Source organism: Cetorhinus maximus, chromosome 16, assembly GCF_964194155.1.
Source record: "Cetorhinus maximus chromosome 16, sCetMax3.hap1.1, whole genome shotgun sequence".
Taxonomy (NCBI): Eukaryota; Metazoa; Chordata; class Chondrichthyes; order Lamniformes; family Cetorhinidae; genus Cetorhinus; species Cetorhinus maximus.
The window spans coordinates 41,192,903-41,220,301 of record NC_135894.1 but is presented as its reverse complement, the minus strand read 5'-3'; the positions used below and the strand labels follow the sequence as shown (position 1 = coordinate 41,220,301).

Genomic DNA, 27,399 nt, shown 5'->3' with positions numbered 1-27,399 from the left:
ATGACATACCGCAGCAGATCTCCTGGTAGGAGTAGCTACAAGCAGGAAGAAGTCATATAATTTTCCTAGTTTAGCATTTACTGGACAGGATATTTAGCTGCATTACCACAAATTTTGAGTGAAGTTAACATTACAGCAAATGATTGTGATCTTGTCCTTTAAGTTTAGATGTTACCTTTATTCTCTTTTAAACATCCAACCATTGATTGGTTAATTCCTCATTTAATAAAAAATGAGGGCTGTATTTGTGGTCCTGTTTAATGCCATCAATGCAATTTCTTTATCCTTTGCTTGACCCATTTTAGGCTTAATCTAAGATATCGAACAAATGCAATATTAATGTACACATCTCAAAGTGGGGAGATTTAGTACTAGAGAATTGAATGCTTCATCATTTTTGACATTAGTTTTGATAAACCTTCCCAGATATAATGCTTTCTCTGCTTTTAATACACTATCATTAGCCACACTTTGCAATAGACCTCACAGAAACTTATAGATGAGACTACTGAAACATTCTATGGAACCCTTGGAGATGGCAAAAACAGAACTTTCACCCTGAAAATATAGGTTGGATTCATAGAACTGAAACAATTACTTGCATTTGTAAGTGCCTTTAATGTTGGGGAATAATTGCAAGGTGTTTTGAAAATTTAAGGAGAAAATGGATACTGAGCCAAGAGTTGGAATGAGGCGCATGAAAGGTCCATGCTTGAGTCATGTTCTTAAATGGTGATGAGAAGAGTAGCAGGGGCTCGACTTTGCATTTTAAATATTTTTAAAAAATATCCCTTTACATCAATTTGAGAGTCTTGTGTGCAGGAAACACTTCCTGGAACATGTTACATGTTTGTTCAAATTTCTGTCACAAATCTAGTGCCAATATTTCACTCAGTTTTTAAGCTAGAAAATTAAAATGTCCAGTAATTTGAATTAAATAGTGTGAATAAGTGGGAATTTAAAAAGCTCTTTAAACCCTGTTTCTTTAATCAACCTTCTGATCCCCTGTTCTCGTATCACCTTATGTGGTTTGGTGTGAAATTTTTTTTGATAATGCTTTTATGAAGCACTTTGGGACATTTTACGTTCAAGGTGTTATATAAATGCAAGCTTTTAGAAAGTGAATTATCAGATGAGTTGAATTAAGTTATTTTGCAGTGAGTGGAACAGCTTGAATCTAAACTTCTGATCTTTCTAATTAAGTAAATCAGCTTTTGGATGAGTTGTAACATAGTCGGCTTGTCATTCCAGTTGTCTTCCAGCTCTTACCGTTGGCATCAATACACCACGAAGGACAATTTTCCATTTGCTGAAAGCTTTTTGTTTCCTCATAAGTTATTGTAATTCACAATCCTGTTCCATTGAGAAAATAAAGAATTTGCAATGAAATGTATCTGTTCAATATGGTTGCCACTAACTAAATGTGGTTAATTGGAAATCCAGAAGTGGTGAAGTGCATTTCTGGTTAGTAGACAAAATTGAGTAATACTCTGCCATTTATAATGTGCTCTCAATGCTCATGTTCACACTGCATGTGCACATCTATTTTAACTGTGTGTTCCATGGGAAATGGTAAGGTGAAAAGAAGTGCTGATGAGTACTTGGTTACGTTGCTGAATGGTGGCAAATGAGGTTTGTTCTGACATCCCTTGAAAAGGCGAAACATAGAAAATAAGAGGTGCAGATCATTTGACCCTTTGAGCCTGCTCCGCCATTCAAATGATCATGGCTGATCCTCTATTTCAACGGCGTACTCCTCTCTCCCCATACCCTTGACAACTTTAGAGTCTAGAAATCTCTTTCCTCCTCAAATATATTCAGTGACTTGGCCTCCATAGCCTTCTGTGGTAGAGAATTCCACAGGTTCACCACTCTCTGAATGAAGAAGTTTTTTTTTTATCTTAGTCCTACCCTGTATCCTGAGACTGTGACCCCTCGTCCTAGACCCCCTAACCAGAGGAAACATGATCCCTGCATCGAGCCTGTCTAGCCCTTTCGGAATTTTGTACATTTCAATGAGATCCCCTTTCATTCTTTTAAACTCCAGTGAATACAGGCCTAGTTGACCACACACTGCAGGTGTGGTCTCACCAAGGCCCTGTACAGCTGCAGTAAGACACCCTTGCTGCTGTACTCAAGTCCTCTCGCAATGAAGGCCAACATGCCATTTACTTGCTTAGCTGTGTGCTGCACCTGCATGCTTGCTTTGTTAAAAACAAAAAGCTAAAAGCTACTGCGGATGCTGGAAATCCAAAACAAAAACAGAATTACCTGGAAAAACTCAGCAGGTCCGGCAGCATCGGTGGAGAAGAAATCAGTTAACGTTTCGAGCCTTCATGGCCCTTCGGCAGTTCGGCAGTTCTGCTGAAGGGCCATGAAGGCTCGAAACGTTAACTGATTTCTTCTCCACCGATGCTGCCAGACCTGCTGAGTTTTTCCAGGAAATTCTGTTTTTGTTATGCTTGCTTTGTGATTGGCGTACAAGGACACCCTTTGTATTTCAGCATTTCCCAATCTATCACCATTTAAACAATACCCTGCCATTCTGTTTTTCTGACCAAAGTGGATAACTTCACACTTATCCATGTTATACTGCATCTGCCATGTATTTGCCCATTCACTCAACTTGTCTAAATCATCTTGAAGTCTCTTAACACCCTCCTCACCACTCACAGCATTTGTAGCATTTCAGTCTCTTTATATGCCCCTTATTAGGAGAACTATGTTTAGGTGGGTTGTGACAGGCTGCATTTAAACTTAGAAATTAAATGAATGTGGACACATGAAGTAATTTACTCATATTGAGAATGTATAGTGTTTACTGCTAAAATTAGCGCTATGGCTAAAACAATGTTGCTGTGGTTACTGGCCAAAAGTTATAATTGGATAGCATTGTTCTAAGAAAGTAACTGTAGCCTGGGACTGCTCTAACAAGCTCAGTTCTTGTGGCTCAGCCTTTTATTACAATTTATCTCTTAGGAACATAAGAATGTACATAGTAATTGGGAGCAGAGGAGTAGACCATTTAGCCCCTCAAGCTATCTGTGCCATTCGATAAGTTCATGGCTGATCTGATTGTGGCCTCAACTCCACATTCCTCCTATCCCCGATACCCTTTGACTCCCTTGTTAGTCAAGAATCTATCCACCTGTGCCTTCCAAATATTCAATGACCCTGCTCCTGCCACTCTCTGGGGAAGACAGTTCCACAGACTCATGACCCTCAGAGTCTCAGTCTGTACAGTATGCAGCATTGCTCAAGCTCCTATTCCACTTAGCCCCTCAAACCTTATCAGTTTTCTTTCAGGTGCTTATGCCTGAACCCGACCCTAGCATCGCAAAATAGGAACTATGCCTCGTGCTAAAAAATTAGAAACTTTCAAACTGGCTGTACCATATGATAACAACAACTATTACTATTTAAATTCAGGAGGAAGTAGTGGCTTTAAGCCATCATTTTAAATTTCAGGCCTGCAGTGACTGGTCTTGAAGCCTTGATGCAATCTATATACCAGACTAAGAGAAAACCTAAATGTTTTAGGATACCATACACATTTTCACCCAATCACTGGAGGAGGAAAAAAAAACCAAACACCATTGCATGCATAGCCTATCACAACCCACCTATACACACTTTTCCCAATAAGGAGCTTAGAAAAAGATTGAAAAGCTACAAAAAAAAATACTCTCCCCTAAGTCCCAAAGGATGTCAGAACAAACATACCTAGAAAAGCTTCTCAATTTGGCTTACAAATGAAAAGTCTATTCAATTTGGCAATCAGTTGCCAGAACTGATTTCAATTGTGCACGATCTATCTCAGGGCTTGCTACCTGAACCATGCCTAACATTCAAACAGAACATTTTTCAGTCTGTCTCCAATTCCAAACGGCCTCACTCTTGTCTGCATTTTCAAAATTTGTATTTTCCAATTCTTGTTTGTTCCTTTTCTATTTTTGTTTGTTAACCTTAGATACTCTTTATACCATGTTATCAAAGTTCTATTGTGCATTTAGTTGTCTCTCGTGACTCTTTAAGTATCACATTACTGATTTACTCAAACTTGAGCACCACGTTTTTCTTGCTCTTCATCATACAAATTAATTTTCTCATTTCTTACCAAACAAATCTACTTAGCTACAATTAATTTGAAGCAGAACTAAAACCAATTAGACATCATAAAACAAATCAAATGGTTGCCATTTTTTTTACACTCAGTCTTCTGACAAGGCTGTTTTGATGAAACTTTTAAGCTTTACCTTTTGTGTTTGTATTTTCATTACAGTTTTTACTTTTAGGCCTCAACCTCTCAGAAGCTTGAAGTTCAAGTTAATAGTTTCTCCAGAGCAAAATGAGGTGGCAAAGTTTGATTTTTCTGCAATGTGCATAATTTTCCAGCATGCAATAGTATAATTCTCTGCAAGTGTAGAGGTACAGTTAATGGTATAGCAATTTGAGCGTTTTGAGATTTTCCTAATAATTTCAGGTTACGTTTCACATCCGTAATCAACTGTTTAATTTTTAATTCAGTGCGTAGAATGGCTAGCTGCCTGAGAGAGACCAAGAGAAAGGGCTTTATTACCACCACCATCACTATTTTGCTTGTTTTAAAATTGTTTTTGAGTTCAATGTTAATCAGTTATGGTTAAGCTATTTTCTCAATATCTTTCCTGTTGGTGTAAAATGATGAGCTTTTTCTCCTAAACACACAACCTATTGGAATTGAATTCTACAAGCATTTCAGGTCAATGTTACTATGGGTAGAATTGTTTGTTTTGTGCTTCTGGATGAAAAGCATTTTGATAAATGCCACTCGGGTAAAAGAAAGTGGAGAAAATTTTGGAACCTTATTTGAAAGAAGCATTTCAGACAAAAACTACATTTGATTAGCACAGTGCCAAATTGTAGAATCCCTACCTCAGCCGAACTCAATGATTTCCTTCTCCACCTGGTGCTGTTGGGTACCAGATATCTACCTGCAGTCCACCAACTTGCTGTATTTCTGGGCTTTAAAAAGGGTAAGAACATTTACACAGGCTATTAATTTACAATTTTCATGAAAAAATGGAACCATGCAGAAGTTAATCTCCAAAATACTAATATTGCAATGAAAATCCAGTTTGACTTATCTGATCCCAAAATTAGTGACTCTAATATTGTGTTACATGTCAAAGCATCCCTTTTACTAAACAGTGCCTCTTCTAATTGACTCTGTTCGATCTTTCATCTTTGTGGGCCACATAGTTACTATAGAAGAGCTTCAGGGCTATGTATGAAGTTTATTTTCCACATTTAACATAATTCAAGTTGCTGATGTTAAATGAGTTTTGAATTCTAATTGAGCCTTTATCCAATTATACGACTACAGCTGTTTGTGTTGAAGCATTCGTCTTTCAAAAGCTTGGACTTGGACTTTTTTGTGTAGTGCCTTGACACTCAATTCAAAGCAGCTAGTGCAGTCAGAACATAATTTTCAGTGATGCATCAGTAGTATTTACTCCATTCTGTTGCTAGAACGTTTGTGGTTTGCGGCATTATTTGCTCGGTTGTCTTTCAGTATCATTGTGGAGAAGCAAGAGGATAAATTCCAAAAGCTTTATTCAGCTAGGGTTTTAATTTTCATTGATCTTTCAAATGAGTGTGTGGAAACCTGAGGAAAAACAGATGTGCTTCAAAATGGCACACTACATGAACTAAACTTCTGTTGCAACTTTGAATTATGAACATAATTTTCTTAGTTGGACAAGTTCAATTGCCTAAGGAACAATATTTCAGCTGGTGTATTTCTGAAAATTATTTGAATATAAGCTGGACAAAATAATACAATTTTCAATTAAACTTCTAATTAAAAGCTTTTCACTTGTTGCTCCCAAAAGATTATCAAACTGAGATCTGAGTTTTTGGTCATCCCAAATAGAGCTCCTTTAATAAAAATAAATAGAAGTTTGAATGCTTTCAGGTTAACACACTCTGAATATAATTGTGTTTTGCAAATTAGGAAACTTAAATGTTGTAATTGGTGGGAATGGATATAGATACAGATTTTCATCCAGGAATAAGTCATAAAATGCTGAACTTGGAGTTGAGATCTTTTTTGAAATTTCCAAACTGGTGTTGCCAGAGCAGGGACTACCACCCTGATGATCCATGTTGTCAGGCCTTTTTTCTCTTCACTGTTGACAAGTCTCTGGAATCCATGACAGATTCAAATTTCACATCTCACCCCCATTTCAGCCAAATTACAGGCAGCTCCCCCATCCCAATGGTGGTAAATTCCAGCTGCTATCCCAATACTAAATACCAGGTACATACCATGTACCATTTTATGGTATGTGTTCATTATGTTTTGTTTTGTCATCAGTTTTAAAAATGGCATTGAGAAAAGTTAAATCATGGCAGTGTAATATTTATACTTTTCACAGAATAATCAACGAAGTTATGGAATTTGAACTAGAGTGCTGGCCAATATCCAGGAATGCCAGAATTACAAATGGAATTTGTTTAGTCACCATAAATCGGTGGGTATTAGCCTGATACAGCATGTAAACTGGCCCAAAATTTGCTGTCAAAAGTAATGGCGAGGCCAAAAGTTTTCATGGTTATTTATACACCAAATATCACGGCAACTTCAAATGGCTGATTAAATCATGTAATTGAAGTTGATAATCGAAGTCGTTGGCATTCTTCCATCATTAACTTTGTGCAACTGGCATCTTGCTGCTTGAGCCTCCATTCAAATGTATTGACGGCATTGAAGTTTCTGTACTTACGCAGTAGACACAAACTAAAATCACCACAAAGTTCATTCATTTTAAGGCTTAATTACCCTTTTATAATGTGATATGTGTTTATCACTGCTAGTCAACCTCTGGTTTTAATTGTTGGAGATTTTAATTTTTTTTTCATTTGTCTCTGTTTCTCTCGATCCAGTCTTTTTTCCCTCTTATTTATTTTTCTGTAAGTGATATGACATTGAATTCAGTATTCTAACTTAACACTTTGTTCTCTGTTGCACTGTTAATTTCACCAAAGGATTGTGATTTTTTTAAGGAGATACAGAATTGTTTGCCGTGTGCATTCAGATCCCAGATGTCCTCTAGAGGGCGCTGTGCTATTTCCATCTATCAGTCCCAGAAATTTGCAGTCTAAAATATCATGGAGTTTAAACAGGCAAGGGCAAATCTAACTCATGGTGGATGCTATTTATTGGTTACAGCAAATTTTGGGCCATAATAAACTCCTCACCAAGGCATTTACTGATATAATCACCTATCTGTCACACTTGTTTCATGCTCAGAAAAAAAAAATTGCAAACATTGAAAGAGTGTCCATAGTCTTTTGATTCTGGCTGAATTCATACATTATTAAACTTTTTAGGTTTTAAAGGAACACATTCCTATACTTAGAAATAAAATGTTTTGTCCTAGATGGAAAATTGTTCCTATCCATATACCAGAACATGTTCTGACAGTAAACAGTACTAAGGGAGATTTGTTTGGAATTTTAGAACTGCCTACTGCACATTCCCTGACTGCATGAAAATTTGTCACAGTTTCATAGCCTTAATAAGAATAAAATAAAGACTCTCATTTGGAAATTAAGTTTCTCAGTAATTAAAAAGATGGACACAGGAGTCATAATATCCGCAATCACTGACTGATCTTAGCAATCAGATTTTTAGAAAGAGAAATCCAGGGTTCTGATTAGCTTGAAGAACAATTAGACTGTCACAGAATCATAATTTTAGAGACAGAAGGAGGTCATTTGGCCCATTGTGTCTGCACTGGCTCTCCAAATGAGCATTATGACCTATTGCCATTGCCCTGCCTTTTCCCTGTCTCCTTGCACATTGTTTCTATTCAAATAGTCATCTAATTCCCTCTTGAATGCCTCGATTGAAGCTGTCTCCATCACAGTCCCAGGCAGTGCATTCCAGACCTGAACCACTCGTGCGAAAAAGTTTTTTCTCACGTCAAATTTGCTTCTTCTCACATCAGACTTGCTTCTTTTGCAAATCAATTTAAATCTGTGCCCTCTTGTTCTTGATCTTTTTACAAGTGGGAACAGCTTCTCCCTATCATGATTTTGAACATCTCTAACAAATCTCCTCTTAGTTGCCTTCTCTCCAAGGAGAAGTCCCAACCCCTCCAATATATCCTCATAGCTGAAGTTACTGTCAAGTAGCTTTGAGTTGAGCAAAACCATATACCTCCTTATTTTGAAAAACTTTCAAACAAACTGGGGACTGATTTAAGTCATTTACAGTATTCTATCAAAAGGTGCTCAGTTAGAGACCACCGGTGATGTGCACTTTCCAACAGGGAACAAGGTTCATTGTCTATTTTTTCCTCGGTTGACAAATTGATATTTGTAAAATTTTGGACCATTTTGGGAGGGTGGGGGATGGTTAAGGAAATATAATTAAAACTGGCTGAACCATGAACCTTGGAGAATTTTGAGGTAACTTGGTCATTTTTATTTATTAAAGACTCTATAAGCTACCAAAATCAATAATTGCTTCAAGGCATAATACAAAAAATGAAAACAGGCTGACTATGATAGAGGGAATGCCTGATGGTACACAAGGGGTTGCAGACAGCTTGGGTTTAGGCCTTGATAATCTGATCGGGGCCAAGAGGCATTCTCCTGAGCTACCACTTCCATTTGGCTGCCCCACCCAAAATACTGTTACATCCTATCAACGCCCAATTATGACCTGTTCTACTCCCCATCCAAGGTCCCAAACCACAATCACCATGCAACTGAACCCCAGGAACTTCCATCATCCTTTGGTCCTTGGATCAATTCTGTGGTTGCACAAGAACTTCTGACAAGAACGATGCAGTATTCTACATGTGTTCGCACCAATGGCTTATAAAACGGCAGTATTGCATTGTCAACCAGAACACCCAGAATTATCATTTGCCATGCAAATTATTTTTTTTCCATTTCATTAATTAAGAGAATAGTATGGTAATATTGGACTAGAATCCAAGGGCCTGGACTAACGTTCCGGAGACCTGAGTTCAAATCTCTCCATGACAGTTAGTGGAATCTAAATTTAATTAAGGAATAAGTCTGGAATTGAAAATACCAGTTTCAGTAGTGATGATTATGAAACAATTGTATTTTATAAAAACCCATCTAGTTAACAGATATCCTTTAGGAAAGGAAATCTGCTATCCTTACCTGGTCTGGCCTATATGTGACTTCAGACCCACAGTAATGTATGTGGTTGACTCCTAACTGCCCTCTGAAATCCCCTAGCAAGCCAATCAGTTGTATCAACCCTCTACAGAAAAATCAAGAAAGAATAAAACCAGACAGATCACCCAGCATCAACCACAAAACCAACCCTGCAAGGCCCTCCTCATTATCTGGGAACTTGTGCCAAAATTGGGAGAGTTGTCCTCCAGGCTAGTCAAGCATTAGCCTGACAGTCATGCTCAAAGAATAATATCTTACAGCAATGTCCCAAATTCTTCCATCACCACCCTTGGATATGTCCTGTCCCACTGAGGTGGTGGTACAGTGATATAGTCAGGGGAGAATGGCCGTTGCACTCAACCTTAACTCCAGACTGCATGAAGTCTCATGGCATCAGACCAAACATGGGCAAGGAAACCACCTGATTTCCACCACTTGCCCTCCTTCAGCTGATAAATCAGTGCTCCTCCATGTTGAACGTGAGAGTCGTTAGGGCACAGAATATACTCTGATGAGGGACTTCAATATCTATCACCAAGAGTGGCTTGGTAGCACCAGAGCTGTCCAAATTTTGAAGGACATAATAGCTGCCAGACTGGCCCTGATGAGACAACCAACAGGTGAGAAAAGCCTAGTTGACTTTGTCCTCATCAACCTACCTATCACAGATGTGTCTATCCATGAAGATATTGATAGGAGTGACCACAGCAAAGTCCTTGTGGAAACAAAGCCTCGTTGTCTAATTGAGAATACCCGCCATATTATGTGGCACTGCCATCGTGCTAAATGGAATGGGTTCAGAACAGATCTAGCAACTGGGCATCCGAGCAGTGCTGTGGGCTATCAGCAGCAGCAGAATTGTATTCCACCATAATCTGTCACCTCATGGCATGGGTTATCCCTCACTCTGCCACTATCATCAAGCCAAGGGACCAACCCTTGTTCAGTGAAGTGTGCAGGAGAACTGCCAAGAGCAGAGCCTGGACTCAAACGCAGGCCAGACCACACATGTACAGGCAGATTTCCTTCCCTAAAAATGAGGTGCTAACCTGGAAGCTACAATATAGGACTATATGCATGTTGAACAACAGAAGCAGTATGCGATAGAGCTAAGTGATCTCACACCAATGAATCAGATCAACGCTCTGCAGTTCTGCTACATACAGCCATGAATGGTGGTGGAAAGTTCAACATTTGATGGGAGGGGGTGTCTCTATAGACATCCCCATCCTCAATGATAGGGGAGCCTCGCACATCAGTGCAATAACAAGGTTGAAGCATTTGTAACCAGCTTCAGCCAAAAGTGCTGAGCGGAGTCTCTATCTCACCTCTTCCTGTGGTGCCTAGTATAAAAGATGCCTGTCTTCAGTCAGTTTGATTCACTCCATGTGAAGCAGTTGAAGGCACTGGATACAGGAAAGGCTGTGGTCTCCAAAAACATCCCAGATGTAGTGCTGAAGACTTGTTCTTCAGAAGTAGATATGCCTCTAGCTAAGCTGTTCCAGTACAGCTACAATGCTGGCATCCACCCACCAATGTGGAAAATAGCCCAGGCATGTCCTGTCCACAAAAAGCAGGACAAATCCAATCCAGCCAGTTACCACCCCATTAGTCTACTCTGTCACCAGCAAAGCGATGGGAGATGTTGTTGACAGTGCTATCAAGTGGCACTGTTCACTGTTACTTAGTTTGGGTTCTGCAGAGCCACTGACCTCGAGATTTCATTAGACCCTGAGTCCAAGGTGAAGTGAGTGACAGCCCTTGACATCAAGGCAGCATGTGACTGTGTAGCACCAAGGCACCCAAGCAAAATTGCAGGCAATGGGAATGGAGGGGGAAAACTCTACTTGGATTCATACTTGCCACAACGGAAGATGGTTGTTGGTGGAGTTCAATCACCTCAATCCCAGGACATTGCTGCAGGAATTCCTCAGTGTGCTAGGCCCAATCATCTTCAGTTGCTTCATCAATGACTTTCCCTCTAACATAAGATCAGAAGTGGAGATGTTTGCCAATGATTGCACACTGTTCAGTACCAATTGCAGTTCCTCAGATACTGAAGAAGTCTATGCCCTATATGCAGAAACACCTAGAAAACATTCAGGCTTGGGCTGATAAATGGCAAATGATATTTGTGCCAGGCAATGACCATCTCCAGCAAGAGAGAATTTAACCATTCTGCCCATGACATTTGATGGTATTTTCATAGCTGAATCCACCATTATCAACATCCTGGGGCCACTATTGATCAGAAACTTAACTGGAGAAGCCATATAAACTCTTCAGCTACAAGTGCAGGTCAAAGGCTGGAATTTTTTCTGTGAGGAACTCGCCGCTTGATTCCCCATAGCTCTACAACCCTCTGATACCTTGCTCATCTAATTTGGCTACCTTGAGCATCCTCGATTTTTAATTGCTGCACTATTGTTGGTCTTGCACTAAGCTCTGAAATGATCTCCGTCCCCTCCCCTCCCCCTATTTACTTGGAAGTATTGTGAACTGTGAGGAGCATAGTGAAAAATTTCAAAAAGACATAGACAGGAATGGGTGGACAAGTGGCAGATGGAATTTGATGCAGAGGTGTGAAGTGATTCATTTTGATAGAACACGGACAGACAGTGTATAATAAAGGGTACAATTCTAAAGAGGGTGAAGGAGCAGAGGGACCTGGGTGTATATGTGCATAAATCATCAAAGGTGACAGGACAAGTTCAGAGAGTTAATAAAGAATGCAGCATCCTCAGCTTTATCGATAGAGCATAGAGTACTAGGACATGGAAGTTATGTTGAACTTGTATAAAATACTGGTTCAACCTTAACTGCAGTAGTGTCCAGATTGGGGAACCACTTTTTAGGAACTCTTAAGGAAGGATGTGAAGACAGAGAGATTGCAGGAAAGATTCATAAGAATGGTTCTAGGGATGAGGATGTTTAGTTATGTAGGTAGATTGGAGAAGTTGGGGCTCTTTTCCTCGGAGAAGAGAAAATTGAGAGGAGATTTGTTAAAGGTATTCAAAATCATGGGTCTGGAAAGAGTAGATCGGGAAAAATCTGTTTCTAATGGTGGAAGGATAAAGAACCAGAGCGCACAGATTTAAGGTGATTGGCAGAAGAAGCAATAGTAACCTGAGGAAAATCTTTTTCACATGTGGCTAGGATCTGAGATGCACTGCCTGTGTGTGTGGTGGAGGCAGGTTCAATCAAGGTATTCGAGAGGAAGTTGGAATATTACCTGAAAAGAGAGAATATGCAGGGCCATGGTGAGAAGGCATAGGTGTCGAACTAGGTAAATTGCTCAGTACCAGCACAGACATGATGGGCCGAATAGCATCCTTCTGTGCTATAACCATTGAGATCAACCCCTCTCTCCCTTTAAAATGCTCCTTAAAACCTACTACTTTGACCAAGCCTTTGGCAGTCTATTGTAATATCGTCGTTTGTGGCTTGTTTGCTTCATAACACTGCCATGAAATCTTAGGATGTTTGTTCCATCAAAGGTGCTTAGATAAACGTAAGTTGGTGTGACTCCTTGCTCCAGATCAAGATAGTAAACAGAAGAAATCCCAAAACAACCCCTCTACCACCCTCTGGGTTTTATTGGTCAACAAATTATGCAATCAAATTATACAAATTACCTATCTGGGCTCCCAGATCTCATCACCATCTCAATACTTGCAGATCTGGAACACCCTCCTTGTTTCTGCCCAATCCCTGTCAGCAATCCCAGGATCTTGTGTTTAGCCAATATTTTTCCTCCTTATTCCTGCATCTCCTTCAAATTATTACTATACTTGCAGATGCCCAGCCCTTTACAGTCAGATTTTCTCTAGTGTTGTTAGATCCCAAGAGGGCTCCTGGTGGTATTTAATTAATGGTCCCTTGTACTCAGCTGAGGATCCCCATTCTCATAAAATCTCTGCCTCAGCAACACCACTGAAACTTGAGTATCTATCTATACCTTGTGCTTGGTAATGTCTTTATTACAAAAGTATCTTAAAAGAAAGCAGAAATAAAAATGGAAAATGCTGGAAATATTCAGGCCTGACAGCACCTGTGGACAGAGCAGCAGAGTTAACATTTCAGGTCAAAGACCTTTATTTTTCAGTTAAAATGACATCTTTTGTTAAAAAGAGAGCTAGCCATTGACCTAGAACCTGAAACTGAGGAACATTTGTAACTGCCTCCTGACATTAGTTTGCAAACAGCTACAATTGCAAGAATTTGACTACAACAAGGGAAACAGGCCTGGTTAACAGCTAAACGCAGTTATGCTTCAAAGCTTGGGCATCGAATTGGAAACACGAGAAGATCAATTAGTACAACATAAATCTCATTTTGTAACTGGGATTTGTATTGTATGATGTGATGGTGATTGAACCATGATCTTGGAGTCACAAATATAAATGATTTACTGCATTTTGTATCAAGCACATTATAGCTTTGTAAGTTGAATCTTAGTGTTGCGTATAATGCAGTTATATGAAATTTTGATGAACACGATACCCCTCTTATCTGGCTGTTGTCTTGTGTTGCATTTTAAAAAGATGAAACATTTACGTAGATAATTAATGGGATTTTATACAAAATATAAACTATTCCCAGACATAAATGAACTTTGAAGATTTAATTCTTATACATTCCTACTGTAATCTAGAAGCTTCAAGTTTTATAATCTGTATTGAAAATGTTTGATGATCTGATCGCATCAATATTCACTGTTCCGGCAGTCTTAAAATATCCTCCCAATTTTCCAACAGTAAAATTGGTTCACTTAGTAGACAGAGGCTGTGAACACTTATGCAATTCAGTGCAGGAAGGAAGAATGAACACTCGGATTTCAAATTTTATAACATGTTTGAATGTGAACTATGTCTTGTACAATGAAATAATGAAAAATGATGTAATTGAGGTGATAGGTGGTGATATCTAACAGAATTTGACACAAACTAAGCTGGTTCTGCTTGGTAGATGGTGGTTGATATCTGCTTGTGCTCAATGGTGGGAGGGGTTTGTTGCAGGTTTTCTGCATGACTGGGAGGTTGGGGTGATCTCTGTCCTTGTGTCGGAAGTGGGTGTTGATGCTCTAGTTTCAACCTGAGGTGTGGGGTAATGGGGTGAAGAAGATTTGATTTTACTGTCCATTGGAAGCTGTGGAGTAACTACTCACATCTGTTTGGTTGTCAATGTGGGATGGCTCACTGTGGAGAGGAATTGTAGTCAGTTTGGTCGAAGGGCCTGTTGTCTTTATGGTTGCAAGGTTGAAGATATGGAGGATTTCTTACATCTGTCCAAGGTCTTCTATAGTTTATTAATTTGACTCCTGGTGGAGGCCAAAAGATTAAGATGCTCTGGTTTGTGTGATTTCATTCCTTTGGGATTCACCACTATAGTGTACCCTTGAGAGTGACTTCTTTCAGCTTTGCTGGGTGCTGTGAATGCAAAAAAACTCCTCATTGAGAGGCTGTGTGGGGTGGATGATATTTGACACTGGGCTACTTGTGTGCTCTGTGTGGCAGGAAAGGTATGAAAGTGTAGGGGCTCAATTGGTGGGCAAGAGTGACTTAGTTCTAGCCCACGCAGTTGCCCATTGTGAGTTGCGAGTATCAGGAGAAAGAAGTGTTCATGCTGAACTTGGTTGCTGGTTAATGGGAGCAGATGGATTTGGTGCCCATTTCTGTTTGGACCATTTCTCTGTGGCAGACAGGACAATGGTTGTTCAGTGGGGGTGAGGTTTTTATCATTTCAATGGGGAAGATGTGAGTTTATAATGAGAGTTCTATTTGTTGAGAAGGAAGTGTATCCCTGCCTCAACTTTTCTGCTGAAACCCTTATCCATGCCTTTGTTACCTTGAGACTTAACCATTTTAATGCTCTCATGGCCAGCTGCCGCCTTTTCTAGCTGAAACCTTCTATTGTACATAAACTTGAGATCATCCAAAACTCTGCTGGTTATATCTTAACTCACCAAGCCCCTTCATCCGTTGTCCCTATGCATTGTTACAATTGAGGCTTTGTAAGATTGTTTTGGGGCTGCCTTTAGGATAAAATTAGGGGGGTGGGTGGTGGTGGTGGTCGGGTGACCTGTTCTGAAGCCTGGCTAACCGGCTTCAGTGATGTGGCTTATAAAGATTAAAAGGAGGCTCATGTTGTTTTGCTGGGAAGAAGGTGTAAGGTGTTCATGCTCGGAGGCAGCGGCAGCAACATCTGTGTTTACAGTGGTTGGACTGGTAGCCTCCAAAGGCCCAGGAAGGTGTTGGGAATATCTGGTTGTAAATATTTATGCTTTAAATAGTCCATTGACATCCAATATAAGAGAATTGGGTGCTCAAAGATAGCTAATCAGCATTTCTACCTGGATATAAGGCCCATGTGATTCACATTGCCATGAAGATGGGCTTTGAGAGGGGAAGGGTTTCTAAGATATCCCTGAAACACTTGGACGCAGTCTGCTAGGATCTGGGAGAGAGAGTGCAGCTCGAGGTCTGTATGGTTCACTGTGCAGAAATGCGGGTGGAAGCTCTCGCTCGGATCGAAAGGACCAAATTCGTGAGAATTTAAAATGAGGTTGGAAGATTTGCCTAGCTTGTGCTAGAGGGAGCTCTGGACATCCCTCCCTTAAACTGCGCACCTCAGCTTCACTTTCCTCCTTTAAGATGTTCAAAACCTACCTCTGACCAAATTTGTGGTCACCTGTTTGTTCTAATATGTCCATATGTGGCTCAATATCATTTTTTTTTATAATGCTTTTGTGAAGCACTATGGGGTGTTTTACTATATTCGGGATACTATATAAATCCAAGTTATTGTTAAAGATGATTATGGTGCTGTGTCTGGCTACTTGGAGTTGGGGCGGGTTTGCTGTGGGGATGAGGAGTGTTATTGGCCTTAAGGGTGCTGAATGTATGTTCGGGAGGGGTGCGGTGTTCTGACTGATTTCTTAACTTGGAGGTTGTTACAGGTCTGAATGGCCCCTCAGTGGGATGATGCTGGCATCAATGGCTCTAAGTTGGGGTAGCGGGTGTGAAATTATGTTGAACAACTTGCATTTATAAAGTGGTTAGTATAACATCCCTAGGTGCTTAATGGGAGAATTATGAAACGGAATTTGATATTAGAACAGATAACAAAAAGCTTGATCAAAGATGGGTTTAAACACATCTCTTAAAGGGGGTGTGGGGAGAGAGGTCAGGGGGTGCAGGGAGACTTAGGGAGAGAAGACCAGAACTTAGTGCATAACTGCCAAAGTTAAAGAAGTTAAAATCAGGATGAGCAAGAGACCAAAATTGGAGGAGTGCAGATATCTGAGGTTACAGAAACAGGAAGAGGCTATGGACGGATTTGAAAACAAAGGTGAGAATTTTAAAATTGAGGTATTGCCAGAGGGACACCAGTGTAGATAGCGAACATGGGTAATGAGTGAACAGGATTTGGTGCAAATTAGGTTACGAACTTCAGAGTTCTGGGTGACTTCATTGTGATCTAATTTTACCTTGGAGTCTATTTACCAAGTGTTGCATTTGTAATGTTTCATTGAGTGGTTGTGCACTGAGGATCTGAGTATAATGCTTTGCTGTTTTCTGAATGCACTCTTGGAGTTACAGGGTCATGATGGGGAAAAGTATTTGCTGTTGTCTCACTTCTGGTTTTGTTCTGTTTCCATTTCTGTCATTCCTCTTCACATGTTGGGTGAAATGCTGAAGAATTTGATTAATCTTGCACTGTGTTTGCGCTGTCATGTCTTTGCCTTTCCCACGTGGGAGTGCTTGTCTGCGTGTTCATTTTGGAGCTTAACAATCAAGGAGCATTGGAAGATTGTTTCTCTGATTTCTAATTCAGTACTAAGCAATGATTTCTGTTAGCTTTTATATTTTAGGACTTAAGGATATTTGCACATACCTTTGGGACGTGGGAGCATTTTTGCCTGGAATTTATTGGGATTTGTGGGTTGAGTGAAGGAGGGGCTGCTATGCAATATTGGGTGTTGTCCCATTGTAATTAAGCTTTGTAATGAATATATCTTGAAAATCCATATCATAGTTAATTATGTTCCCTATTTTTGTGTTGTCTGCTGTTTTTGATATTGCTTTCCCCTCCACACAAATCTGCATTCATATTAAGGCCTAAATTTTGCGGTTGTAATGGTGATGAAACTGTCAGTGTGCTTTCAGTACTGACTGTAACTTCTAACATCTGCACGTGGACATTTAAAAGTGTAAGTTCAGAAGTTTCTGTTATTGACTCCTCACTGCTCCACAAGATGTCCTGTTGATATCCTTATAAACAGAAATCTTGGAGATCGCTTGAATTAATGTGAACTCAGTTGTTGTGCAATTAGTCTCGCTGTGAAAATGCTTCGACAAAGTTACGTCATGTTGAATGACGTGTAACTGGATATTTAACTGTTTACTATGTCATAATTATTGCTGAACAACCTTTCTAACCCTGAAAAGCTAATTTTATATTTATGGAATGTCCAGTTTCTCGATAATAAAAGTTCTGTAAATTTTTAAAAAAAGTTAAATTTGATATTTCAGTTTCTACCTTAATCCCATGTGAATCCTGTAATCTTTATTTCACACTCAAAGATCCAGCGATCTCTGTGACATGGATTCCCCAATGTTAAATTCATTCCAGCACCAGGAAGAGGGATTCTCACCTTGCAGCACAGTATTTTTAATAAGCATGTAACTGCTTTCATTGCATTTCATAAATATGCAGTTATTTCATAAAATAACTATTATAAAATTGCCAGATATGATTTGTCTTTTACAAATCCATACTGACTGCTCTTCAGGATATTAATTTTGTCCTGTATTATGATCTCATGAAACTTACCCACTATATATGTCAAGCTAACAAATCTAGTTACCCCATGTAACCTTTTTTTTTACCCTTTTTGAACAGAAGTGTTACCTTTGCACTTCTGTGGCATGGTATCTATATGTATCAGTGAAAGATTGTTGGGGCTTCGACTATTTCCTTTATGACTTTAGCATTCGAAGATGTGAGCCTTCTTGGCTTAATGTTTATTTCTTTTTAAATTAAAACAATTTTCTTTCACAGAATCATAGAATGGTTACAGCCCCCCAGAGGCCATACAGCCCATCATGCCTGTGCTGTATAGTTATCCTATCTAAATGTTTCACCTCTTGTATTTTATTTCCAGAAGCATATTCTGAAAACCAAGGCAAACCAACTACTCATTTAGTATCTCTGCGATTCCTTGATACTGCATAAGATTTCCTTTTCATCTATAATTGACCTTTATTTTGCTTTTTATGTATCTAAAATCCTTTTACTATTTCCTTTGATTAACTGCAAGCCTATCTACACCTTCATCTAGGATTTTTTTTTGTCTTCCCTTTATATTTTCTAACTTGAACTTGATTTCCCTTGCATTATTAGCCTTGATTTGAAATCTACCTCTTAGTGAGTCACTTCAATTTTTCTGTAGAACCACAGGACCCGAGCCTTTTCTGTTCACTTTTTGGAATATATTTCTACCTTAATTAATTATTTGAATGTTTAGCATTTTGTACATTCTTTTTTGGATGGCTAGTTAATCTATTCTTGGTGATTGAAGGAGCAATGTTTTGTTTGACCAACAGGAGAACTCTCATGTTATATTCAGAATAATGCCATGGTTTCCATTACATCTACCTGAAGCATTACCATTTTAATTCCAATTGCCCAGTAAGCATATCTCACCTTGAGAATTACCTCAGATTAATAGGGTAGTGTATGCATTTTCAACCCTTGGTGACGATATTGTGATGAAATCCTTTGTTTCAAAGCTTGTGTTTTTTGAGATGGAACCTATTTGAAAAGGGAAACTAAGAAAGCATACTGACCCTCCCAGTTTCTAAGGAAACTAAGACTGAAACTGAGATTGGAAATCAAAACTTCTGGGGAGATTGGAGCCATACAAAAAGGGCACAGAGCCATCAGAGCTCAGGAGATGATGATCCCAGTGGTGTAGCATAGGCAAGATGAAGAAGACAGAGGTTATATCCAGAAGCTGAGAATAGGAAAATATACAGTTGCTGCAACGGTTTCTGTTACTTGAATAAATATTGGTGATCTATGCCATTCAGACCATCGTAAGCAGAGTTGAGACAGTTCTGCAGACCATCTTTGGTGAAAACTCTGCCCATGGAACTGGGGTGGTTGTGCACTGCTGTTGGCTGGGTATCAGGCTAAACTCAGAAGAGGAACTGAAACCCTTTCTGAGGAAGACAGAGTTTTGAAGGAATTGGTGACTGAGATTGATGACATTTATGTTGAGTGGATTATGTGTTATTTATAGTTTATAATCAGCTGCAATTTGTTAATTCAGGTTGAACTTGTTGATTCTAGATTTTAAGTATAGGCGGTCATCCACTCTGAAGAAGTCATGTAGACTCCAAATGTTAACTCTGTTGCTCTTTCCACAGATGCTGCCAGACCTGCTGAGTTTTCCCAGCATTTTCTGCTTTTATTACCCAAGAATAGTATTGTGTTTGCTTTATTTGACACTTGTGTAGTAATTTTTTTTAAACCATGGAATCGTGTGGCTTCATTTTTTTAGCAAATAACTGGGATTTTGTATTTCTTTTTAAAAAAAAAATAAGTTATTGGTCTCCAAGAAGATCATATTCTTTTACTCCCTTTTGATATTTAAGTAGTGCCTTTAATGCACTAAACTCCCCTAAGAGCTATGTGGAAGGTAAAAAAAAGTGAAAACAAATAGAAGGATAGTAGTAAAACTGAGGGAGATGACTAAAGTGACTTGAAGATGGAGAAAGAAGCAAGCTGCAGCAACTTTTAACCAATGTTTTCAAACGGGAAACTGGATAATTGGAGAGATATCAAACTTGTGCTTGAGGGCAAGCAAGATCAACCTGTTGCTTCTCTGTATTTGTTGACTTAATATGACAGTCCTTTTAAATGCTTTTTATAAGCAAAGTAATATTTACACAGAATAGATCCTAATGTTTAAAACAAATCTCAATAATCACACTAAATCAAGTATAATATTTAGACAAGTTCAAATAAACGTGAAATGTCAGCTGTCAGAATGGTTCGGGTTCTGAAATGATTACAGCTAAATAGTTTGTGTTTTCAGTAACTAGGTAAAGGGATGCCTGGGAGTTTATCTGAATTTGCATGGAGCTTTCCCCACAGTTTGAGAAACACGAAGTATGATAGAGTGCTGCAGGGTTGAGACAACTGAGTAGAGGAGAGAACGAGAGATTAGGGGTGGTGGGGTGGGGAGGAGGATGTATTAATTCCTCTTTCGGGAAAATGGAGGCCAGAAAGAGGATATCGAAGCCATATGTGATGAAGCCATCGAGGGATTTGAAGTTGTTGTGTTAGGGAGTGAGCAGTGATTGTTGATGAGGACAGGTGTATTATTGAGATATGGTGGCATGGATGGGCTTTAGCACTTTTCACATGTCGCAATTTGGATATATGATTTGATGGTGAGGTCTGGTTGGTCATTTAACCATGAACTAAGTGTGGTATTACAGCTGAACATAATATCCATATGTGCTTGCTTTCCCCTGCTTTGACAGTTGATTGAGAGGCATCATGAACAACTGGCAGACTCCAACAGAAATCACATTCTTGACTGTGTAATGCAAAGTGTTGTGATGTGCAAGGAAAAAATAATTGGGGAGTGAAGAGTCACGTTTTAAGGTATTCCCATAAAGTGAATAATTTTAAACCATTCAGCTGGAATATTGTAATTTCATTTTAAAATGCATTTCCCTTTTTGGCTTGGCATTAAATCTGAAACAAAAGCGAATTGCTATGAATGCTGGAAATCAGAATTAAAAACAGAAAATGCTGGGAATACTCAACAGGACCGGCAGCAACATGGAGACCTTTCAGACCAGAAATGCAGTCTTAAAATACTTCAAATGATACTGAGTTGTTAACTAAAATTAAAATATATTTTATAAAGCAGAGATCCTCAAAGCATTTGTGGTGAAATTAGCATCTTTATTGTAACACTACTTCACAATCACATCTGATGATATTCCATTCTCCCCAAGCCAACCCCCTCATGCCGTACCCATCCCATTTCTTGCATCTCTTTCATATCATTCCATCCCACCCCTCCTTCCTATGTCATTCCCATCGTGCATTCCATCTGTCACCCCATTCCTTCTCTTTATTTTCTCCCCTCCCCCTGCCAGTCCTGTTTCTCTCCTCTCAGCCTGTACCCTGTTTGCCCCCCTCCCTCTCCTCCATTGCTCACCGAATAAATCCACCAACAGGCAGTCCTGTTATAGTAACATTTTATTGTAACATTAAGGTATCAAGTGTTTTTGATCCATATGATAGAATTGAGCTGGAATAAAGGGGGAAGTCCTAAATCCACAAATGCACCCCTTAAACTAACCAATCAAATGAGTTCAGACAGATAAAAACTGCGCATTATTATAGATTGGGAGTCATTTTATATATTTGCAGTAAACTGATCCAGGGCTTGTGTAATGCCCTACATGTTGAAAGGGAAACTTAATTAGTTATTGTGTAGGATTTTATATTTTAATACACCATGAACTTCATGGACTATTAAGTCGGGTTTCATTATTGACTTGCTGCAGATGCTGATAGCTGATTTATTTCTTTGTCTGTGTGATGTTTGCACTGAAGCGTTAATGGCTTTGAAGTAATTACTGTTTATTACGTTTCTAACTCTCTGCCATGGTTTACCATTTTAGGCACTGCTATAACCAGATCTTGCTCCCTATTACTCAGATTATTACTTGATCTCCCTGATATCTGAATAATTTGTAACAGGACCAACAATGGAAAAGAAAATCTTTCACCATATTTTGGCCTACTAGTTATGTTGTATGTTCACATAATCTACCTTGGCTTGTAAAAGCAGTTGAATATTCAGTTTACTGGATCATTGTTTAGGCAATAAACTGACAGATCTATAAAAGTATAAACAGATGTGAACAGAAGCAGTGACTGTACAGATTTACAGTAACATAGCCTTCCTCAGAAGATAGAAAATAATAAATTCATACCTGCTGTTCTGAATTGCAGTGAGCACTTTACTGGAGGCAAGGACCTTGAATATTAACTTTTAAATTGTATTTTTAGTTGACTAAGTCTCTCTTTAGTTTCAGATGGGAGAAATACTTGTTAAAATTTAGTCAGGATAGAAAAGTTTACACATTTCTGGCAAAAGAAAGGATGCCAGGCTCTGGAGCAGATGGGTTGAGGCGGAGCTGGAGGCAAGAGAATTATAGAGGTGGAAAATAGTGGTGTTTGTGATGGATAGGATATGGGGTCAGATTGTCAGTTCGGGGTTAAATAAGATTCAGGTTACTAACAATTGGTTTGCAGCTGGTAGGGGATGGGCGTGGAATCAGTGGTGAGTGTGCAGAGTTGTGGCAGAACTGGAAGTCAATGGCTTTGGTCTTCCCAATGTTTAACTTGAAATTGCGTTTCATCCAGGGATGGATGATGGACAAAGTAGTCTGTTAACTAAAACACAGGAATGATGGCAGTGTATGAGGAAGATGCCTCCATACCTTGGTATGATGTTGCCGAGGGAAATTATGTAGTTGAAGGATAGAGGGCCAAAAATAGATCCTTGGCAGACTGCAGAGACCATGGCGCAGGTGGGAAGATAAACCATTGCTGGAGAAGGTCTGGTTATGATTGAATAGTTAAGAATGGAGCCAAGCAAAGGCCGGTTCAATGAAATTGAAAACTGGGGAGAGGCGTTGGAGGAATATGGTTTTGTTGAGAGAAGTTGAGAAAGATGAGATGGGAAGGTCACAGTTGCAAAGGATTTTTGTGAATTTGATTCAGGCTGCTTTAGTGCTGTGTTGTATTCACATGCCACACCTTTGCTGATAGCCGAAGAGGCCAACCCTTGAGAGGCAGGTTCTGCCACAAGTGTCGCACATGAAGCCACTAAGTGTCAGGGGTTGATTTTGGCGTTGACACTTGTTGCCAAGCTGTTGTAGCCATTGGTCATTATGGTGGTGCACGCAGGCCCATAGGTGTTGTTGGCATTTTCCTATGTTGTCAGCTAGTTTCTCAAGTGCAATAATCAATGCCTGGGGCCTTCATGTCACGCTTGCAAGCATTCTTGAAGTGGAGGTTTGAGCGTCCAACTGGTCGCCTGGCTCTGACTACCTCACCGTATAGAAAGTCCTCGAGTATGTGACCGTCTTCTATCTTGTGGACATGTCTGAGTCAACAAAGCCGCCTCTGAGCACTAAGAAACTTGGGAGCTCAGCCTTCCCGAGTTCTGCATGATTCGGGCATGCATTATGGTACAGCTCAGAAAATAATTAACTTGATGAGGATAAGTAACATTGTTACGGTATAACATAACATAAGAAATAGGAACAGGAGTGGACCATTCAGCCTCTCGATCCTCTGCAATTCAATAAGATCATGGCTGATTATCTTATGTTTTGATTTCTACATTCCCATCTAATACCGATAACCTTTGATTCCCTTGCCTAACAAGAATCTATCTACCTCTGCCTTAAAAATATTCAATGACCCTGCCTCCACCACCTTCTGAGGCAGAGAATTCCGAAGTCGCACAACCTTCTGAGAGAAAAATTTCTCCTCATCTCTGTCCTAAAAGGGTGACCCCTAATTTTAAAACAGTGGCCCCTAGTTCTGGACTCTCTCACAAGAGGAAACATCCTTTCGATGAACACCTTGTCAAGGCCGTTCAGGATCTTGTATACTTCAATCAAACCACCCCTCATTCTTCTAAACTCCAGTGGAAACAAGCCCAGTATGCCCAACCTTTCCTCATAAGACAACCTACTTAGTCCAAGTATCAATCTAGTAAACCTCCTTTGAACCGCCTTCAATGCATTTACATCTTTCCTAAAGTAAGACTAAACCTGCACACAGTATTCAAGGTGCGGCCTCACCAATACTGTATATAACCGAAGCATAACATCCTTTTATGTTCAGTTCCTTTCGTAATAAAGAATAGTATTCCATTAGCCGCCTCAATTACTTGCCGTACCTGCATACTAACTTTTTGTGACTCGTGTACTAGAGCACCTAGATCCCTCTGCACCTCAGAATTATGCATCCGTTCTCCATTTAAGTTATAATATGCAGCCGTTCTCCATTTAAATAATAACTTTGGTTATCTGGACGTATTTGGGATTGTATCTGATGTATAAATTTTATGCAACATAGAAATAATAAAAACTAACTATAAAAATAAGTTTTCTTGGAGCAAGTGCATGTTCAGATATGCCAAAGAAACCAGTATATTGTAGTAAACTTTGAGGACTTGAAAGCCAAGGGATGAAGTTGTACTGCAGCAAATATAGTTGGAATTTAATGGTTCACTGGGTGGCTCTTTAGGCAGCCCCATGGGATCGAGGGTGACTCGCTTTCACTCGGGTCCGATGAGTTTTGAGATGGCTTATAACTCCAGTATGTGATCCGCAAGCTCTACCACATGCAGGACAGCTGGCGCTTGAAATGTTGGTTAGATGAGGTATTTGGTTTGTGCGCTTTCTCCGACATCTTGACTTCACCTCAGCATGTTCCTGACAAAGTCTCTTGATGTGTTTGGTGTCCTCCCGAGTGAACCTTCTCCATTTTGGTTGGTCACAAGCCAGGGAATCCCATGAGTCAGTGGGGATGATTGCTCTCTTTAGGGTTGCTTTAAGGAGATTGTAAAACGTTCAGACTGCCCTTGATTGAGTTTCCTGTTGTGACAGAGTTCCGAGTATAATAGTTGCTTCTGGAGCCTGGTGCCAGGCGTATGAATGACATGTATGCTTAGCTAGTTTTGAGTGATTAGCACCTCAATGCTGGGCTTGTTGGCTTGGAAGAGGAAACTTCTGTTGGACTGCCTTTCTTGCCACTGGTATTGGAGTATCTATATTAATGACTTGTATGAAGGAATTGACTCTATTCTAGCCAAATTTGCTGCTGATATGAAGAAAGTTAGAAAAGCAAGTTGAGGATGCGAAGAGTCTACAAAGAGATATAGATACGTTAAGTGAGTTGGCAAAAATTTGGCAGGTGGAGTATATTGTGGGAAAGCGTGGGGTTGTCCACTTTGAAAGAATAGAAAAGCAGAGTATAATTTAAATGGAAAAAGACTGCAGAATGCTGTGATACGGCGACACCCTGGCTGTCTTTGTACATGAATCACAAAAAGTTAGGATGAAGATATTGCAAGCAACTAGGAAGGCAAAAGGAATGTTGGCCTTTATTGCAAGAGGGGTGGAGTATAAGAGTGGAGAAGTCTTTCTAGAATGATGCAGTACATTGGTGAGACTGCACCTGGAGTACTGTTTGCAGTTTTGGTCACCTTATTTAACGAGGGACACACTTGCATTTGAGGCAGTTCAGAGAAGATTCACTAGGCTGATTCCTACAATGAAGGGGTTGTCTTTTGAGGAGAAATTGGGCCTATATTCAGATGATAAGAGATGATATTTAACGTGAAAGATTCTGAGGGGGCTTGACGGAGTAGATGCTGAGAGGATGTTTCTGCTTGTGGGGGAATATCTAGAGCTGGGGGCACAGTTTCAAAATAAGGGGTCTTCCACTTAAGACTGAGACGAGGAATTTCTTCTCAAGGTTGTTGGTGTTTGCAATTCTCTCCCCAGCAAGCAGTGGAGGCTAGGTAATTGAATATATTCAAGGCTGAATTGGACAGATTTTTGATTGACAAGGGAATCTAAGGTTATGGGCGACAGGCATGAAGGTGGAATTAAGACCACATTATGTCAGTCGTGATCTTTTTGACTGGTGGAGCAGGCTCGAGGGGCCAAATGGACTTCTCCTATTTCTTAGGTTCTTATCCTACTAAGGCACTGCTGGTGCTGCTTCTCCAATGCTTTGAGCTATCTGTTGTAGTTTGTCTGGAAGCATTTACGGGCACAGGGTTCTCTCTGCCTGGTAAACCATGACCTTAGTGTCGGGTTTGAGATCCTGATCCTCAGACACTCTTATTCTTAGTCGGCTAAAGGCTGAGTTAGCACATTGTAGAGCATGATGAATTCCGCTGTCTGTGCCTGCCTGCCTTTGTGAGGAGGCTGCCAAGATATGGAAAATGGCCCACGTTTTTCAGGGTTTTGTTGTTAATCTTCTGATCAACTGGACTATATTTTAAGTTATATCTTGGTGGGGGAAATTCTTTGAGGAGACACGTGCTTTAAAAATTTTTTGGTGTGCGAAAAGAACTTGAACTTCCATCCAATGCATCTGTGTTCTGGAAATATAACTAAGCCATTTCTCTTAGCAGTATTTATACAGGGTTATAAGGTCAATGCCGAACTTTGTGGCAATGTTAAGCATCACCTTGCAAATTGAAGTTAAAATACGAAATAAGGTGGTATGGTGTGTGTGCTCTACCGAAGACAGGCCTTTAGCTCATTGTATACTGATGGCTTCATCCTGAGCCATTTTCTGGGCAGTTTTTTTGTCATTGGCGATTTGCTGTTGCCTTCCACACTTGGGCAGAGCGAGGGGGCAGGTTCCAAGTCCGCCTCAGCTGAAACAGGAATTGAACCTCCACTGTTGGCATTATTCTGAACCCCACACTAGCCACCTAGCCAATGGAGCTAACCAGCCTCCTATGAAATGATATTTATGTCCATTAAGCTGTACAGTTAGGCAGTGGGTACAGTTGGTGGCATTGTTGAAGGGGGTGAAATAGAACCTTTGACAGTGAATTGTGGGAATGCTGAGTAGTCTCCTTGTTTTAAGGAGAGGCCTTAATATTCCCCCTGCACCCCACATCCAATTTTAGCTCCTCTACTCACTATGGATGATTATTTCTTTGGGGCTGTTATCTTTGTGTGCTGGTTACCCTCAATAGTCTTGCTCAAGCTACTGTTCTTAATGTATGATATTTGACTATGTGCTTGAGGTGAGGGCAAAGGACCTGTGCGAAAGCCAAGCGTATTATTGTACTCACTTAACACTACACTTCCAACAGGGGTCACTGGACATTAATCAGTAATAGGTTATCTGGGTCATTGAAATTTCCATGCCCCTACTGTTGTTCCTGCCTATCTTGGCTGATTTGACACCAAATTTTGTGTTATGTCATGTGTGCCTTAGTACCATCCACATGTCTGCACTTGGACATTATTAGCTCCAACCACTTGAATGTTAATATCTTTTGCCAGAACCTCATATTGTAGACTCTTGCCCCATATGTTTTGGAGAAGAGTG

At 39.9% G+C, this 27,399-nt stretch overlaps 1 protein-coding gene across 2 annotated transcripts in view; it reads left to right on the top strand.

Annotated features, from left to right (window-relative positions):
• Positions 1-27,399, top strand: part of usp9 (ubiquitin specific peptidase 9) — a 290,030-nt gene that overhangs the window by 28,601 nt on the left and 234,030 nt on the right. The window lies entirely within an intron of this gene.